Source organism: Solanum lycopersicum, chromosome 11 (genome assembly GCF_036512215.1).
Source record: "Solanum lycopersicum chromosome 11, SLM_r2.1".
NCBI classification, from domain to species: domain Eukaryota; kingdom Viridiplantae; phylum Streptophyta; class Magnoliopsida; order Solanales; family Solanaceae; genus Solanum; species Solanum lycopersicum.
The window spans coordinates 18,585,121-18,592,915 of NC_090810.1; positions in this window are offsets into that span (position 1 = coordinate 18,585,121).

Consider the following 7,795-nt stretch of genomic DNA (forward strand, 5'->3'; position numbering starts at 1 on the left):
ACAGAGGTCTACACAACTTAATGAAAAGTTGAATAAACTAATATAAAAAAACATACCTTTATCTAGAGAGTGTTGTGCATACACCAAATTTTAAGGATTATAAATAAAAGGCATTATAAAAAATTTATAATGGACCAAATGCTAAAGCTATTTTGATTTTAGAGAAGGTAAAATGATATGAAAAGTTTTTTAACATATAAAAGGTAAAAAGAAGTAAAAAGAACAAAAGAAATTTGTAATGTCATGACTAAAGAATTAAAGTATAACTTTTGGAATTCAAATTATGTTATTATGTAATTAAAATATTAGTATTTAATTATATATTTAATAATTTTAATTAAGTGGAAGAGCAAAACAGTAATCAATCTTTGAGGTTAGGATAAGTGAAAAGGTGAAATAATAATCCAACTTTTAAATTGGGAGTTTTTCACTTTTATTAATATATGAGTTGTGGACACGCACATTGCATGTGTATCCTATCAAGTAGTTCAAACTTCCTAAAATGACATGAATATTAATACAACATACATGTGCAAGTGCATTCAATTTGAAAGTGAAAATATAATGTTTCATGTGAAATATGTTGCAACAATGTAAAACAATTGCAAAAGACACTATACTATAACTCTTGAAAAATATACTTCCGATAGAATATTCAATAATCTTGTTGATTTATATTTGTAAAATCCAAACAAAATGAGGTTTAATTAGTTCATTCTTATAATATTACAATCAAAATATCCAAAAGCATTGTCATCACACCAACCCTTTGAGTTTTAACCGCAGAAAATTACTATCAATATAGAGTGCTCATATTTAAGAAAATTGTTAGGCTTAGTATCGCACAAGTATGATTGGAACTCTCATTTTTATTTGAAAATGAAGTTGTTAATCTCATTCATACAAATAGTAGAAAAACTAAACATAAACAAAAAGGGTGAAAATGAACAATATATGTATGTGTTCACAACAATATATTAGATAGACGATAAAGTAACGCAATTAAAATCTTTCATTCAAAGTAACAATTTCATAGAAATCTGTATTTAAATTAATTTGAATTTAGACAATTGAAAAATATGAATATTTGATCATATTACATAAATTGTTTAAGTAATTAAGAAGCTCATCATACATTAATAAAAAATTATCGACTAAGTAACACCTTCTAGAGCAATGCATAATGACAAATAAAAAACAATTTTTCACAACAATGCAAAATGATAAAGAATTACATAAAAATGTGAATTGCATATCAAATTTAATTTGGACAATCATACCTTGACTCTAAAATGGAAAAGAAAACTTAATATTATGAGCTAACAAAAAAAAATTCCAAAGGAATAGGTCTTTTGGTACTTCTAAGTTCAACTATTCTATTGTAGGAAAACTTTTCTTTTTTCATGATTTCATCTCTTATATTTCTAACTTTAATATTCTATTATAAGAAAGATAGCTTCAGAAATGATGTTTTTTCTTCTCTTCGGTTGTCTTCTTGACGATATGTTATATATTTATCTAGGAAGAAGATCAGAGAATTGTAGTTGACAAAAAAAAGATGATCTAGTGACAAGCAAATTGTAGCAATAATTTACTGGTATTTATTGTGATTATATTTTTACCTGCTAAAATTTAATAATGACACACAATGAATCATGACATAAATTTTATTTTTGATTTTATAAGTCAAAGAGTCATTGAATTGGAAGAGTTTCAATAATGAGACACATTGAATCATGATACATAAATTTTATTTATTTTTTCAAAATTCAAAGAGTCACTAAATTTGAAGAGTTCCATTCATTGTTTTGTCTTCTACTTTAATTAATTTAATTAATTAATCTAATCAACTATAATTATAATATAATGGTATAACATAAGAATTAAAGTATAGTTGTTAGGCTTCATATATATCATTATATAAACAAAATATTAATATTTAACAAATTGAGTAACCATATTATATATTATATATAGATTCTTTCAAGTAAATTAAAGGAGAAAAAACAAAAATAGATACATTTTTTTTTGGAAAAATGTAACTAATTTATTTTTTAAAAGGATAAAAGTGTCCAACAATTTTCTTTGAACTTTTGACTTAGCACCTTTTCACTTTTAGAATTTAGTGTAATATAATAATAATATTATATAATTACTGTTAAATATTTAATTGATTATCTATTTCTTAATATTTTTATTTAGTGTAGGGCTCCAGCTGAGGAACCCGCAACAATATGTCACAATCGAGGCAGAGATAAAGAAAGAGCTAGGGGAAGAGGTCATGGGAGAGTTGTTCCTGTTGTGAATGAAGTGTCATACGACTATGTTCCGGTGAATGAGAACCCTCAAAATAAATAACGAAGAGATAGAAGAGGAAGTAGAGTTTGGGAATGTTGAGGAGGTTGAAAATGAGGAAGGAGGGCAGGTTGAAGATACATGAATCCCTCCAATTGATCCGGGGTTAGCTCAACAGATCATGTCATTTTTGAAAGGGTTGGATGGTCCGGGGATGATTCCACCTACTCAAGTCCCTACGAATCCCCCTGTCGGTAAAATAGTGCCTAAGTAGGTTGGGGAGAAAGGTAATGATGATTTTTTCCGTCCTTTGTTGGGTTCTATGATGAATGGTATTGAGCATGATATGTTGACCAACTTTTTGAATCTCAAGTCCATTGTATTTCTTGGTTCTAATATAGAGGATGCTTATGAGTTCATATTGGATTGTTATGAGAGGTTGCATAAGTTGGGTATTATTTACCAACATGGGGTTGAGTCGTACCTTTTCATCTTCAAGGTGAGTCTAAGCAATGGTGGAGAGATTATATGGAATGCAGAGCATCTATATTACCTTCACTTACGTGGACCCAATTTCATGCCTTGTTTATAGAAAAATTATGCGCCTAGGACTTTGAGAGACCACAAAAAGGATAAGTTTATGGCATTATAATACGGTAGTATGTTTATGGTTGCTTATGAAGCCAAGTTTCATGGTTTATCTATATATGCTACACAATTGGTTACTACTAAAGAGGATATGATCTGATTGTTTATAAAAGGTTTGAATTCTGAGCTACAATTGTTCCGTTCACATGACTTCTGCAGGAAGGAGCTTCGATGAAGTGGTTGATATTTCAAGAAGGTGGAGGGGGTGAAGCGAAACAGTCAAGCTAAGGTGTTGACTAAGAGGGCATAGAATTCTGGAAATATTTAGGGCTCCTATGCTAGAGGATCCGATCGACCTACACACACGGCCAATACAAATCAATCCACCATGCCCACCTCTACTGGTAACTATTTTGGGAATCCTAATAATTTTCAGCTGATCAAAGTGTTGGACATGTGACAGGCAACAAATAATCTAGCGACCGCACTTTCTTTAGCTATGGGTAACTTGGACATATGATGAAGAACTGACCAAACCACATTCTCTTATGTCTAAACATCAATCTTTTTGAGCAATTGTACCTATGGTAAATGGTAATAAATGGTAGGGGAAGTTCACAAGTAGGACGAGAAGAAAATTAGAGAGGTCGTGGAGGTAGAAGAAATGGTAATGGATATAGAGGTAATGCGCAACCAGTCAAGGAGGTAACTCGTGTTGATGATACACCTAAATGTTATGCCTTTCCGGGGAAAACTGAGGTAGAGGCATCTGATGCAGTGATCACAAGTACAATTCTTGTTTGTGACTGAATGTTTAATGTATTATTCGATTTGGGATCAACCTATTGTTATATGTTTCTGAGATTCGCCTATGATTTTGAGATGTTATGTGATATTCTTGATGACCCTATACGTGTTTCTACCCTTGTTGGTGAGTTAGTCATAGTCACCCATGTGTATCATGCTTGCCTTATTTTGTTTATAGGATTTTGATTTAGGATATGAAGGACTTCGACATAATCTTAGGCATGACTTGGTTGTTTCTTCATTATGTTGTTTTTTAATGGTAATACTAACTTTGTAACTCTAGAAATTCTGGGAAGGGAAAGATTATAGTGGAAAGGGGTGTACAAGCCTAAGCAAGCTAAGATTATATCTTCCATTTGGGCTAGTAAATTAGTAGAGCAAGGTTGTTTATCTTATTTGCTCATGTCAGGGATGTTGATATTGAAGCTCCATCCATTGGGTCTATTCCAGTGGAGTCCAAATTTAATGAAGTTTTTCAAAATTATTTTCCCGACATACCTTCGGATAGAGACATAGTTTTTTGTATTGAATTAGAGCCTGATACGTGTCACATTTCTATCAATACATATCGCATGACTCTGACGGAGTTAATAGAGCTTATGGCTCAAATCCAAGAGCTTTTTGATATGGGTTTTGTTCGTACTAGTGCTTCCCCATGGGGTGCTACGGTTTTATTTGATAAGAAGAAGGATGGTAGCATGAGGATGTTTATAGATTACCCAACAATTGAATAAGGTTACCATTTGGAATAGGTATACATCCCTTGCCTAGAATTGATGATCTTTTTGACTAATTGCAAGGTGCAGCGATCTTCTCAAAGATTGATTTAAGATCCGGGTAATCAATTGAAGATTAGGCCAGAAGATATACCCAAGATATCATTTAGGACTCGTTATAGGCACTATGAATTTGTGGTTATGTCATTCAGGTTGACTAATACGCCTCCATCTTTCATGAGCTTGATGAATGAAGTATTCAAGACCTTTGTTTACTCTTTTGTGATAGTCTTTATTGATGACATTTTGGTGTATTACAAAAGTGAAAAAGAGCATGCTAACCTTCTTCGTATTGTTTTAGGTATCTTTGGAAAGCAAAAGTTATATGCAAAATTTTCCAAGTGTGAATATTGTTTGAAGTCCATTGCATTTTTGGGACATGTTGCGTAAAAAGAAGGAGTAAGGGTAGATCCCAAAAGGTTAAAGAAGTTGAGAATTGGGTACGACCTAGTTCGATGACGAAATTTAGGATTTTTGTGGGACTTGCTAGTTACTATCATCGTTTTTCTAAGAATTTTGCTTCAAATGATACTCACTTGACCAATCTGACCAAAAAGGAGGTACCATTTAAATGGACTAAAAAATGTGAGGAGAGCTTCTAAAAGCTTAAGACTTTTTTGACCACCACGCCCATTCTAGCATTACCAGTTTAGGGTAAGGACTTTATTGTTTATTACGATGATTCACATGTTGGATTGGGTGTTATGTTGATGTAGGACAAGAATGTCTTAGCTTATATCTCGCGTCAATTGAAGGTGCACAAGAGAAATTATGCCACTCATGATTTGGAGTTGGCAACGGTGGTATTTGCCCGTAAAATCTGGCGACATTATTTGTATGGAGTTAAGTGTGAGGTATTTACTGATCATCATAGTTTGCATCATGTATCACCCAAAAGGATTTGAAATACAGACAACAAAGATGGATGAAATTACTCAGGACTATTCAATACCACCCGGGTAAGGCAAATGGTGTGGTAGACGCTTTGAGACAAAAAGTGATAAGTATGTGTATTTTAGTTTACTTGAGTGGAACCAAACGACTTTTGGCCAGGGAAATTTAGACCTTAGAGTCTTAAGTTCGTACAGTTTCCCATTTCTGAAAGAGGTGGGTTGTTAGCCAACATTGAAGCTAAGTCCATGGTCATAGAGGAAATCAAGGTCAATCAATATGTAGATGAAGATATAAATGAGCTTAGTACAAAGATTGCAATAGGTGAGTCTCAAGAAACCACTCTAGATGCGGATGGTGTGCTCAACTATAAGGATAGAATGTGTGTTTGAACAATTGATGATTTGATCCCAAGGTTGTTTGCGGAGGATCATGGCTCGCGCTATTTTATTCATCTGGGTGTGACCAAGATGTATAGAGATCTAAAACAAGTTTATTGGTGGTCGAGTATGAGACAAGACATCGAGAAGTTTGTGGCGAAGTGTCAAAATTGTGAACAAGTGAAGTATGAACATCAAAGGCTTATGGGCTACTTTAAAAGATGCCAATTCCATAATGGAAGTGGCAAAGGATAATCATGGATTTTGTGGTTGGTCTTCCCAAGACATTGGAGAAATTTGATTTTATTTGAGTTGTAGTTGATTGGTTGACCAAGTCAACCCATTTCATTTCGGTAAGGATGGATTACAACACTAAATAATTGGATAGAATTTATGTAAAGGAGATAATCTCAGATCGTGGTACCCTTTTCACTTCCATGTTTTGGAGGAAGTTGCATGATAAATTGGGCACACAACTCACTTTTAGTGCTACCTTCCATCTCTAGATGGATGGATAATCATAAAGGACTATATAAGTGTTACAAGAAATGTTGAGAACTTGTGTAATTGACTTTGGAGGGCATTGGGATAAGTTCTTACCCCTATGTGAGTTCTCCAATAATAATAGTTATCACTCGAGCACTGATATGGCACCATATGAGGTCTTATATGGGAGATAATCTATATCACCCATAGGTTGGTTTGAATTCGGATAAGTAAATCCTTTGGGGCTTGACTTAGTAAAGGACACTCAAGATAAGGTGAGGAGCATTCAAGCCAAACTTCTAGCTGCGCAGAGTATACAAAAGAAGTATGTGAATCACAAGGTCAGAGACATGGAATTCTAGACGCGCAATAATGTTCTTCTTAAGGTGTCACCCATGAAGGGGGTGATGAGATTCAGTAAGAGGGGTAAGTTGAGTCCTCGTCATATTGGTCCATTTAAGATTCTTGAGCGTGTAGGATCGGTGGTGTATAGATTGGTGTTACCTCCTAATTTTTTGGTGTACATCCCATATTTCATGTGTCTATGTTGAAGAGATATCATGGTTATGGAGAATATATCATTAAGTGGGACTCAATAGTTCTAGACAAGGACTTCCAATATGAGGAGGAATTACTTGCTATTGTTGATCGTGATGTTCAAATGTTGAGGTCCAAATAGATTATGTAACACCTCTAAAACGACTTAGGTTAAACTAGAGCCTAATGCTTGTGTCTTGATGTTTCGAAGTCCTAAAATGGGTTATAATGAGGTTAGGAGGCAGTGGTTAAAGTTTCATGAAGTTTAGAGATCAAACGTCTAAGAACGTTCATGACGTTCAACAGGTTTGCCTTGAAACGACCTCATGTGCCTTAGTATGTTTCGTCGAGTTTTACTTGTTCGTTTGGGATGAAATTTATGTGAGTGGTCCTAACTCGTATATTCGGGTTGGAAACGTCTGGGCAAAAGTCCCCATGGACCAATAAAGGATCATTGAGAAAGGACACATTGTTTGGGCCAGGACTGCCTAGATCAGCCCCAAACGATGGAGGCAATCGACGACCACTAGGGTGGTTGATTCCCGGTCGATGGTGTCGTAGGTAAAGACTTAGCCTAGGAAGATAAAGGTCCCAAAGTCCACACTTTGAATAAAACGACGGACAACCAGGACAGCCCGTCGTTGGACCTACAAGCCGTCAATGGGCAGTCTTCGTTGGTGCCTACAACCTATTCGATGTTTCACTGTTAAGTGTAGGGTTGAATTGAAAAATTCACCCCACGTACAATTAAATAAAAGGGCGGTTTTCTAAGGTCATTTTGGGTATTACAAATAGTTTTATAAGTCTAAAACACTTAGATGAATTCATTATTCTAAATCAAAACCCATGTTCTCTAAGAAATTCTCTAGAACTCCATTGGAGCAGAAACTAAAGATAGAGCTTGGATTGAAGATCTCTTTGGTGATTCATCATCAATTCTTCATTAAATTTGTAACACTCCGGAAATGCCATGACTTATACTAGAGCTTAGTCTAGTAAATAATGTTTAAAATTATGTTTCCAGACATATATTAA